Source organism: Eurosta solidaginis, chromosome 4 (assembly GCF_040869045.1).
Source record: "Eurosta solidaginis isolate ZX-2024a chromosome 4, ASM4086904v1, whole genome shotgun sequence".
Lineage (NCBI taxonomy): Eukaryota > Metazoa > Arthropoda > Insecta > Diptera > Tephritidae > Eurosta > Eurosta solidaginis.
The window spans coordinates 71,567,406-71,580,605 of NC_090322.1; the positions used below are offsets into that span (position 1 = coordinate 71,567,406).

At 35.4% G+C, this 13,200-nt stretch overlaps 1 protein-coding gene and 1 pseudogene across 7 annotated transcripts in view; one reads left to right on the top strand and one right to left on the bottom strand.

Moving 5' to 3' along the window:
* MED18 (mediator complex subunit 18) overlaps positions 1-13,200 on the bottom strand; it is a 332,244-nt gene that overhangs the window by 44,787 nt on the left and 274,257 nt on the right. The gene's annotated exons all lie outside the window — the stretch shown is intronic.
* Positions 9,500-10,025, top strand: LOC137247620 (uncharacterized; annotated as a pseudogene).

The window sequence follows — 13,200 nt, forward strand, 5'->3', positions numbered from 1 at the left end:
ACCGTGCCATTCTGCACATTCCGCCTATAGACCTGGTGGCAAAGAACATAACGTTAACAACTACAATGAGGCTCAGCGCGTCGCGGCAGCTTGAGCGCAGACCATACGGCGATACGTATGCACCGATAGTTCCAAAATAATGGAGAGTATGTCCTGCGGTATACTGTGCTGCTGCGGAAATATACAGATCCTACAAGCTGCTTGATCACTGGCTGAAGTAGTAGAAACACTGGATGAAAATAGCTTAAACTGCAACCGCGTCAAGTTTTATATTGACAGCCAAGCAGCAATTAAGGCAATAATCTCGCGCATAGCACATCATCTAAAAGTGTGTTAGAGTGTATGAAATCCCTGCAAATAATCGGTATTTGGAGAAGCATAGAAAAATTTAAAATTTTTAGGTATTGGGTCCCAGGACATATAGGAATGAAAAAGCGGATAAACTAGCTCCGAAGACTCCGATTATATTGGGCGAGAATATGAGAAGGCGAGACTTGCACACGATTGACCAAGCGGGAAAGGCGTGAACTCAAGCGCGTGGATATAAAGTGTCGAAGATCATGTGTAGGTCTCACAACCTTAGACTAACAAAGTTTTCCTATTATTGAAAAGAGAGGACTGCAGACTCATGACGGAAATTCTGACTGGACACTGCGTTATGGCGTCACATGCATTTTAATTAGGCTTAGTTAGTAATAGGAGATGTAGGAAGTGCCGGTCTATTTCAGTTGAAATTTTGCAATTGGTGTTACGGATTGCAACTCAACCTGTAAAAAAAATGTCGGTTGAAGTTGCCTAGTCTAACAACATTTGGTGGCATTACCGTTTTCAACCTTGTATTGGTGTAGTTGTCAAAGACATCAAAATCTGACAACCGATTACTAGTAGTTGTCGAAGAAAATTTTGAAGTTGTTTGGAAAAAATATTATAAAAAATGCGAAGCGGCTAATTAAACCTTTTAAAATTAATTTAAATCAATTTTGAAATCAGCAATTTTGTACATATTTATAGAAAAAACAAGGTTTCAACAAAGGATTACATTGAAAAACTTATTGACCGAGCGACATTCCGAAGTTGGACGAGGCAACCCGCAGTTCGGATGCAGCCAGAATGAGTGAAATTATGCGAACGTGAGTCCCATCGATACTACCCCTACTCCTGGGAATCCTGTTTTAGAATAAAATGCGATTCTTGAAGCGCTTTGCTCCTCTGCAGTCATTTGAGTTTTAATCCACTTCGTTGTTGTTGGGGAGTGTTATCGATTTTGGTGGTCCTTTTCCAGATGCAGATCACGTACGTTCCGGTAACAAGCACCATTAAGGTATTAGCCCGACCATCTCGGGTACGATTTGGTATGGCCACATGAAACCTACGAGGCCATAATGCCCTCGGAGGCCACATTGCCTCCATAAGGAACTTGGGGTCGCCAGAGCCTCGACCGTTAAAGAAACAGGATTCGCCAATCAATTTGGTATTTTAGTCGCCTCTTACAATAGAAGTACCTGCCGCGGATATATTCTAAGTCCATTAACCCGCGACATGTCAATTTTGTCACCAACATTTTCGTCGTTGTAAGCTAATATCCATTTTGCTATTAATAAAAAAAAAACACACCAGTTTCATAACAAGTTCGTTAACCTCGAAACAGTGGCCATTACCAAGAAAGAAGCACAACTTCTCGAAAAGGGCCTGAAGCACAATATCATGGACCAAAATAAAATAAGAAAAACGGAGCAGGCGATTGTAGATGCGTAGATCGAAATATCATTGATGCCACAGGCGGAACAGGAGCACGTAAGAGACTCTTGTGCAGGGAAATAATAAAAAAAGAGGTGAAAGCACAGGTTGCATCGGGACTTCATATTTACAAAACCTTTTTTTAGTGATAACTTTTGAATGGGTAATAATATATACCCTCCGCCTTCGAAGTAATAATATTTACACTAAAACAAGTATATTTATCTTTTTTCCCATAATTTTTGACGCATTCCACAGTTGTAGGTCAAACTAAAGTTTACTGTAATTTTTGGCCCGTTTTTCGTTTTAGCTGGCATATTTTTTGTTCTGGCACCCGCTTCAGCTGCCGCGAGGGATTTATCTGTGATTGTTGCCAGCACAAATTTGTGATAAATCCCTCGTGAAAGCGAAAAAAATGTGAGCGTAAACAAATGTTTTGTATCAAGTCATCTTTGTAGTTTGATTTCAGCGCTTATACAGTGAGCACGTGTCACACGCATTCTTTTGTACTCTGTTTTAAGCGCGCGTGGGAGACATCCTTACTGTACGAGCACGAGAAATGGTGAAAAGGAAAATAATGGACTATGATATATACTGGAAAAGCAACATATAAATTTACAAACGTTTTTAAAAAAATACAACATTACCACAGCGTTCAAAACATCGAACAATCTAGGGCGAAAACTAAGAAATAACACTAACTCAGAGGATCCGTTTAGCAGCCACGGCGTATACTAGCTTACCTGTGGAAGCCAACACAGTTACATAGGACAAACAGGACAGCAAATAAGAACGAGGTTCAGAGAACACATTAGAGATTACAAAAAAACACACGGAATCCAAACATTATACCAGAGTCGAATTTCGCGAATTACATGGTCGAAAATGAATGATCCCAGCAAACATCAATAAAACAGTCAGGGTCCTTCACATACAAGCAAAAGGCCGACGTCTGAACGTACTCGAAAACATAGAAATCTACAAACAGAAAACATTCGACGGTAGAATAATAAATGGACAGATAAACAGAATTTCTGACACAATATTCGAGCGTTTAAAACTTGTTTAAAAGAAACAAAGTGATCACACAGGTACAACAGACACACACAACAACATAAATAAAAGCTAAATAACAAACAATAAACGCGCCAAAGCAACAAACCCACAAAGAAGGTCAAATGACTACAATTACTGACTTTTACCTGCCTCAGTCAGCCAGACAAATCGTTCAGTAAAAACCGCCCTCGGTTCGGAATGAACACACAGAACATACACACATAAATATACACAAACATCCACTGTGACAATACCTGCTCATATACCTACGAACAACAGATCAGAACGAAAATCGACACTGATGAGGGCACAATGCCGAAACCGGGTTTTCTCAAACCAAATTTGGCAACGGATGATGGAAAATCGTTCCAATATACATACGTCAATAAAAAATTTGCAATTGCTTAAATTTCCGCCACAAATTGATCCGCTCTTAATTTATCTGTCAAATCATCACTCTTTTAGGTTGGCAACATTAATTTAACTTCAACTGAAATAAGTTGTAATTCGTAATATCAAACAGGAGTTCAGTTGTTTTAATTACAATCCTACTAAGTTGAGTTGTAAACCGTAATAGGGGAATTAGACTCCAGCTTTTATGAGTGATACAGCTGTCAGATCAAGAAGCAGCAAGTGGCATAGGTTTTAGTATTTGCCAAGAGGACGGAGTTATTTTATAACATAGGTCTTGGTTTTTGGAAGGGTTTTTCAGTTTGGTCGTTAAACTAACTTAGGAAACACTGCGGACTCTTTCAGTATTTGTGAGGTCCTCACGCAACGGCCAGTTGAACCTAACCTAACCTACCTATCCAAAAGGTCGTATTTTTTGCGTAATCTATTTTTCCGGAAGAACTTTTTTCGTTCGAAATAACGAAAAATGAACAAAAATGTTAAAAGGGGTGTGAGGCAATATTTGAATAATCGACTCAACAGATACAAGCGGCATTGGCAATAAATCTTAAATAAATAATTGATTAGTAATCCTCACGGCTGCCGTGGTGTGGAGGTAGCGTGCTCCACCTACCAGACCGAAGATCCTGGGTTCAATTCCCGGACAAAGCAACATCAAAAAATCAAATCTTCAGAGGTTATCGCGCCTTGTATCTATATATTTTAGGGACTCTCACACAGTTGTTGTTGTCCACATGAGATAGTTATGACGATATACCTCTTATATGGGATATATGTTATATATACGACCGATACGAAGCTTCTAGCTGTTAAAATGAGGAATATATGACAAAAAGCCCTCCTATTGGAAAAATCGGTTGTTTGGGATATATTTTTTATATACGACTGGTCTTGACGATTTTGTCAAACAACCATGTTTTCCATATACAAAAGGATCTCGTGAAATTTGAAGCTTCCACCTTAATAAAACCCTGTTATCGTAAAAGTCTGTTGTATGTCATAGTGGTCCGATCACGTCGGTTCCGACAAGAGTGTAATCGGACATCAAAATATACCCGCCCATCAAATTTGCTCAGAAATTCTCAAAAATTGAGGGACTAGTTTGCCTTAAGACAGACGGACATGACTGAATGAACTCAGATCGTCTCTCTGATCATTTCGGTATACTTATTAGTGGGCCTATCTCTTCTCTTTTGAGGACTTACAATTTTGAGATTCGAACCAAACTTTATATATCGTTTCATTATTATGTAAGGTTTAAAGATCGTATTAAAATCTGAGCCTAAGCTGTAGCTTTTTATTGTAATAATCATTAATTTATGTAGGAGTTAAACATATATGTAATACTCCTATATTGCTAATAGAAAATGTTCGCAATGTGTTTTGAATTCGAAATCAAAACAAGACAGCCTATAAAAAAATTAAATTTAGGTTCATTCGATTATTGAATACAAAAACAAAAACGTTTAAGCCAGGGGCTGAAACTGTTATTCTTTTTATAATATAAGTCCTTGCAAAACTATTAATTTTGGACTTTAAATATATTTGGAACAAGATAAAAATTATTTTCGGATTTTTATTTTTTGATTCCGATTGAACTAGTTAAACTCTGACTTTTAAAAATAAAAGTCCCGAAATAAAATCTAAATCAAGACTTTTATTTTTTAGGCTGTAATAAAAGTCCCTCTTGATAACAAAGAAACGGCTTATCCGAATTAAAAAAATTTGGTACCAATCGATTCTCCTGGATTCCTAAAATTTAAAACCTTATGGACTTTTGAAAATTTCTGTTAATAATAATATAAATTTATCATAAACAAACTAGATCGAAAATCTCGTAGTATAAATGGTGAACTTGCAGTGGATTTTGCAATAAATTTCGGTCCAATACAACTATTAGAGTGAAAATTGGTAAACCGCATTCTGCTATGACAGGAAAGCATTGCAAGAAAAGAAATGGTCGTAATTGGTCAGTAGCCACTCCTCTTTCTGTATATAGTGATTTCCGTACAGAACATGCAATATTTGAGTATCTAAAGAAGCCACGTTATTTAAATTTGGTGCGTAAATTACTGACATTGCATGTAGTTGATCCACATAATTTTTTTGGACAATGGGCGTGGGTCCAACTACTTTCCAAATAAGATTTTTTGGACTTTCAAGTGCGATAACTCGTACATACTTTGAGCAATATTTTTGCAAATTGGTAAGCGAACTTCATATTTATATTTGTACATGCCGACGGAAAAAGTTTTAAAATCGAATTAAAGTCACACCCACTTGTATGTAAAAATATCAAAACTGGCTAATTAAATTCATTGCTAAGTACGTGAGTATGTCGGAGTTATTTCGGGACTATTGCGGGATCATTTGGGAATCCTTCCGGTATCCTTCCCGGATGACTTTCGGGGGGATCCCGTCAGGGATTCCGTGAGGATTATTTTGGGACTTTTTCGGAAGTATTCCGGGATCATTTATGGATGGTTTTCGGAATCGCATCGGGTTTATTTCGATATCATTTGGGGACTCTTCCGGTTTAATTTCTGGATAGTTTTCGGAATCCCGTTAGGGTAATTTCGGGACTTTTCCTGGATTTACTGCATATGCCTAATGTTTGTTTTTCGTAATTTTGTATTTTTCTAGTCCTGAGGATGGTTTCAGATTGAAACCGAAATATCGACCAATTATATAAATTATAATACAACAAAATATATGGTGTTTTATTTATCTTTGCGGCCTTGAGCTCAATAATTAACAAAGAAGTTAAAATTTTGTTTTTATGTTAAATTAATTGATATGACAGGGGTGATGGAATTACTATTCATAGAACAAAGGAGTAAAGCTTCAATTAGCTAAAAGCAAAGAGAATTTTTTAGATGAAAATAATGTTGCTTTTTCGTGTGTTTAGCTGGTTAAAATATTACAAAAAGTGTACTTATAGCTATAATAGTTCGTTACAGGATTCATTTAAAATAATCAAAAATAGAACGAAAAAGCTGTGTTAGATATTAAAAATAAAACATACCGAACTTTAATTACGAATAATTTGTAGCAAATCCATGACCATAAAAGCTCTTAATTTAAAAAATCATGTGCGCTGAACTACCGGTTTCGAAGAGTCCTTAAATGATTTCGTAAGGGTCCCAAAATGATATCAAAATAGTCCCGAAATGATCCCGACGGGATCCCGGACAAATCCCGGAAACTATCCAGAAATTATGCCGGTGTGGCCCCAAAATCATCCCGAGATAGTCCCGGAAAAGTCCCGAAAATACCTTAATGGAATCCGGAAAACCATCCAGAATTAAACCGGAAGAGTCCCCAAATGATATCGAAATAAACCCGACGCGATCCCGAAAGCCATCCATAAATGATCCCGGGATACTCCCGAAAAAGTCCCGAAATAATCCTCACGGAATCCCGGACGGATCCCGAAAACTATCCAGAAATGATGACGAAAAGATCCCCAAATGACCCCGAAAAGACCCTGACGGGATCCCCCCGAAAGTCATCCGGGAATGATACCGGAAGGATCCCAAAATGATCCCGCAATAGTCCCGAAATAACTCCGACATATTCACGTACTTAGCAATGAATTCAAGTAGCCAGTTTTGATATTTTTATATACAAGTGGGCTTGACTTTAATTCGATTTTAAAACTTTTTCCGTCGGCATGTAAAAATAGAAATATGAAGTTCGCTTACCAATTTGCAAAAATATTGCTCAAAGTATGTACGAGTTATCGCACTTGAAAGTCCAAAAAATCTTATTTGGGAAGTAGTTGGTGCCACGCCCATTGTCCAAAAAAATGATGTGGATCAACTACATGCAATGTCAGTAATTTATCTACCAAATTTAAATAACCTGGTTTCTTTAGATACTCAAATATTGCGTGTTCTGTGCGGAAATTTCTATATACAGAAGGAGGCGTGGATACTGACCGATTACGACCATTTCTTTTCTTGGAAAGCTTTCCTGTCATAGCAGAATGCGGTTTACCAATTTTCACTCTAATAGTTGTATTGGAACGAAATTTATTGCAAAAATCCACTGCAAGTTCACCATTTATACTACGAGATTTTTGATCTAGTTTGTTTATGATAAATTTCTAGTGTTATTAACAGAAATTTTCAAAAGTCCATAAGGTTTTAAATTTTAGGAATCCAGGAGAATCGATTGGTACCATTTCTACTTACTATTCCAAAAACAAAATACAATTTTTCAAATTTAGAAAAATTAAAAAATAAAAATAATTATCATTAGAAAAAAAATTATTGTTCTGGCCTTGAGCTCGATTCGAACCTTGAATAGTACCAAATTTGTTTAATTCGGATAAGTCGTTTCTTTGTTATCAAGCGGGACTTTTATTTCGGCCTTAAAAAATAAAAGTCTTGATTTAACTTTTATTTCGGGACTTTTATTTTTAAAAGTCCGAGCGTAACTAGTTCTATCGGACTTAGAAACTAAAAATTCAGATTTTACTTTTATATGTGGACTTTTATGGAAAAAGTTCGAAAAATAAAAAGGATGCATGATTCGACATGATATTGCTATAGGGATACCTGGGAACTCAAACATTTTCACCTAGGACAATTTTTTGACCAGGACTTTTTCGACTCCGAAACAAAAAAAAATTATTATTTTCCGTCCCTGGTTTAAACAGAAATATATCGGCACTCTGATGTTTGGGAATGTACCTAGCTTTTCGTATCAATATAGGATTCATCATGATGCAATTACAAGGTGACTGACGTTGGCAACTTCTCTTTCTAATCCGCCATCTTGAACTCCCACTCTGAAACTCAATTTGCCTGTTTACAAAACTACCTTTTTATTCAGAGGAAAAAGTTTAGTAAAAACCATACAAATCAGTTTTCCTCCAAAAGTATGCAAAGGCATCACTTTTTTCTCCAATCCTATTTTGTGTTGACTTTTCTATCATTCGAATTCGTGATAAAATATTTTTGTTTACTAAACAAAATTTTAGAAATTTGGATTTTGTCGTTAAAACATGAAGGTAAAATGTTTAAAATAATTATGATAGTTCACTTTCTAAACACTTTTTTACAATTTGGTCTTCTCATTTCCTTCTCCAGGTAATCTGCCTTTTGCTGTCGCGAGATGGATGCCAATTTGGGTTGCGCAATCCAAACATGTCTTCCACCTGTAGCAATCTTTTTTATATTTTTTCGACCGAAAGGCAGGACAGGAGTATATAACATGTCTCGGTCGCAGGCAAAGTCGATCAGTCTCAATTCATTGCAAGAGGTATTGTTGTAGGGGCTGAACCTTCCGGCTTTGCGGCCAAATATACGTTTTGTCCCTCCTGGCATTGAAGTTGGCAGACACGACTTTTTTAACATGTACGTTACACGCGCTCCTCTTTCTACTACCACGAATCCGAAACCAAGCCTGCGTTCGTTTGCTTGACCACTTTCGTTGGTCACATTTACTTTATTGGTATGTCGCATCCTTGGATCTTGTTATGTTTGCTGTCACTACGTAGACCACCTTGTCGTTATTACATCATGGGAGTCATGATGTAATTACAAGGTGACTGACGTTGGCAACTTCTCTTTCTAATCCGCCATATTGAACTCCCACTCTGAAACTCAATTTGCCTCTTTGCGAAACTACTTTTCCATTCAGAGGAAAAATTGTAGTAAAAACTATACAAATCAAATTTCCTGGAAAATTATGTAACAGCATCACTTTTTTTCTCCAATTCTATTTTGTGTTGACTTTTCTATCTCTCAAACTAGTGACAATTCTCAAAAAAGTTATTATTTTTTCAACAAAAACATTAGTTGTCCTGTTTTGCTGGCTCGAGGTCCGTGTTTTATAAATTAAACACAATTGTTTCTTTTTTCAAAAACCCGATATATTTCGATTGCTCTACGGCAATCGTCTTCAAGGTTACAGAGCTAATAAAAACATAATAACAGCAATTAACAAATATACATATCAAACATTAAACATATTTACATACTTTTCTTAACACGTTTGCTCTGTGTGAAAAGTATGTAAATATGTTAAATGTTTGATATGTATATTTGTTAATTGCTGTTATTATGTTTTATTAGCTCTGTAACCTTGAAGACGATTGCGTCAGGACAATTAGTTGAAGAAAAAGTACGCCAAAAATTATAATCAAAAACATTAGAATTTGCCATTTGTTTTGAGTACTATAAGAAAACCGATCGAATATTTCAATAACTCGTGGTCTTTTATTTCTCAATCGTTACTTGTTCGTGGCATTAAATCATCTAAAATATTGTCCAGAATGTAGACGACCATGCACACGCAACCGAGTGCACCCTACGGAGGACGGTCAGAGTTGGATAAGAAATATGATTCTGATGCGACTGATATGTATACCAATATCCCAATGTGGATACCACTTTTCGAGTTAGAATTAAATGGATCTAGAAATGTACCTAGCCCTACCTGAACCATATGATGCTATACAAACTGGAACAGATCCACCGGCAAAAGGTGTCGCATACGCTTCACATAGCAGTAATGGTTTAGTCAAAACGTCGAGTTACTAAATAATTTCAAACATAAATGGGTGGCCGATTCAAATGTACATGTACCGGGAGGAGCTGTGGTTGGTGGTTATTCGGACTTAGGTGAAAACTTATACGTTTCACGTGCAACATATAAAGACAAAATTTTACTAGGCAAAGTGCATCCTTCGCATAGAGTAATGTACATATATGCCAAACAATTCAACTGAAGAGAACATATCTGAATATGAAGTATTGGTACCAGAAACTATCACAGCAGAAAGTAACGACGAAGCAAATGACGAAGCCTAGTCGTACGTAAATTGAATGCAAACTTATAGTGGTGAGAGGAAAGGAAAATAATAAATTTTAGCATATGACCAACTAATGACTTAGTATGGATCTTTTACTGTGTCTGGTGTAATATGTTGTCCTAGCAAAATCATATACCGAAATGTAACAATTCAATATGTATTTGTGTATCTGTTTTTATTATTATTGTAAATATTATTTTTAAGGACAACTTAAATACAATCGAAAATTTTAAACTAAAATAATTGAAAAATTAAAAGTCACTGAACTTCTTAGACTATTTTGTAGATAACATACAAATAAAAACAGTCGATCTCATTTTAGAGCAGGGCTGGGCAGCTTCGGCGGAGGACTAGTTTCAAGCTAACCTTGCTGTTTTGGCCCTAGGCATTAGAGTTTTATTGTTCCTCTCATTTAAAGGGCCAAAGTGACAATATTAAACCCTAGTTAACTCAAGGTCGCACTGAAAAACCGGGCGACAGAGTTTAAATTCTAATAACAAGAGATATTTTTCGAATTTTTCTGTAAATCGACGTGCCATACCAAATCCAGCAATTTCCACATTTTTTACAAAGGAGTTCAATGAAAAAAATTTAAAGTGCTAGTTATTGTTGTGCAGTGTGAATTGCATACACTACTTATGTCGATTTTAAGAGTAACTAGAAAGGTATGGCATACCTGTAGAAAACCGATGGAACATATTCAATTTTATATTTCAAATCTTGTTACGGATATGAAGCATTTAACTATCAGTCTGCTTCAAACTCATCGTGAGCATATTTTACTAGAAATATAGGAGTATTACATATACAAATACTACACTATCCATAAACCGAATTTCATCCAAATCGGTTGAAGCGATTCAGAGTAGTAGTGAATATATAAATATACAAAAAGAAGTAAGAAAGTAATCTAATAAAGACCATTTTGTAATTCAGAATATTGGAGTGTTTTATTCAATAGTTTAGCGATACGAACGTAAGCAGAAGGTTGCGAATAAGCGGAATTTCCCTAAATTCGTTACAGTATTATAATTTTAGCACCGATACTTTAAGTATCGAGTCTTTTTGATTCAATACTATCGGGTACCCGATGCTTGAAGAGCGACACCTGAAGTGATTACCGTATAGATACTTTGCACTCGATATCGTTCCCCTATTTTAATATAAAAACTATGGCAGGCATGGGATCAAAATATTTTGTCGTAAACGGCATTTGGGCACTTCTAACGAAACCAATTTCCATTAGCGATACACAGCTACTTAATGGCGACTTAAAGTTGCTGCTCGGACGTTCCGAAAACGTAGCTTCTATTTCAGGTAATATAATATTTTGTTAGAATTTAACGATATGGTTTATGCTGCATAAAAATATTGTAGGAATAGTAAGTAAAGGAATTTTCAAGGATTATAATGGCAAAACTTTCATCTCCGCAGTTATATATTTTGTTAGTCAAAAATTGAATTGAATTTGTTCGGTCGTTCCGGTTCGGTCGTTCTACTTTTTTTCGTACCATACCCTGAATTTGAAACACATGATATGTTCATATTTTATTGTAAATGTGCAAAATTAAGTAAAAAATTGCATTTCTTGCAAAATTAATTTTTCAACTTTCGACTCAGATATGAGTGGGCACTGCTCACTGAGCAGTATGTCGCAGACCCGTTTAGACAATTTTTTTTAGTTATTTTTACGCTTCTAGGACATGCCTCTCCTTTTGCTTTCTTCTAAATATTTATTCCAAAAGCCGAAATCATATTTTAGTCAATACGAATCAAAATGTGAAAAGAAACCTTTAAAAAAAAAAAAAAAAAAAAATGGTTCGCAGTCCGTGGTTTATATTTGCTATTGCAATGTTTCCAATATCAAATGCACAAAACTCTGAACTACCTTATAAAGGGTTTGCAATCGAAATATGCTATGCCACGATTGCACCTGATCGTGAACTGCTCATATTGGGCAAACTGGTGTAGTATTTGCAAACTGGTGTAGTACTTTTACACAAAACGCCAAAACGTATACGGCTATGCATTTCCTACGTCATGGCAAATACGCAACTCAAAACTCCATAGTTTATATTTACTAAATTGCAAAGCAATGATAGCATTTCAATATTGCAGAGACACTCTAGACAGAGCCGTCAATACTTGATTTAAAAAAATAAAATTTTATATATTTTTAAGATCCGAAGTTGTGGAAAACTGGTTTGCATTGAGTCAAGTTTTTTTAGGTATTTAAAAAAAATGTTAGACTTTTTTTGAAATCTTGGAACAGTCAACAACATTTAAAACGAAGGGGGCAAGAAAATGAATAAATTCTTAGTCCAAAACAAACTGATCGGAAAGAAAATCTTTAAGTAATGGAAAAATTTTGCTATATGGAGACGTTACTCCCTATTGTTAATAAGAGAAATTAGTACCACATAATCTAAAAAACATCAAATTTTGAGTTGGTTCCCTTTTGTCAAATGATATGAATTTATTAAATGCAAATTTTTGTGTAAGTAACATGCCTGCGTAGGAATGTGTGAAGATAGATATTTAAGAGCATATACCTATGTACATACATAGATAAATGTTCGTTTCTAAACCTACCATTTTCGGTAAAAGCATAAGGTTCCATTATAACAGCTATCAGTTATTTTATTTTTGTTTATAATTTTCACATTAAAATTTTGTTTCATCTGTTCGCATGTGTGTATGTATATTAGATCGTATCGAGAAATCTAACAATAAAACCTATTTTTGCAAGATTGATTTAAAGATATGTTTTTCTGTGGTGTATTATTATTATCTATGCAATGTGTCAAGATTTTAATTGATTATTGATTTTTGACCGATAACACTGCGCTATTTAATAATAGGGTGCTGACATTGTTAAATTTTATAATGAATTTAATTTGCATGAGAAAAATGAGTTGCGTACAATTGAATCACCAGTTTCATTGCATTTGCAAACTAGTGCAATATATTTGCGCAATACACCAACAAAATATTCGGTAAAAAAAGTTGTTCACGATCCGTAGCTGATATTTGCTATAGCAACATTTACTATATCAAATGCACAAAACTCTGAACTTCCTTCAACGACATTTCCTGATGAAGTACTGCTTTCATATTATTGCCTTTATCACCGCCTGACTATCAATATATATATTGACGTGACTGCAGCTTAA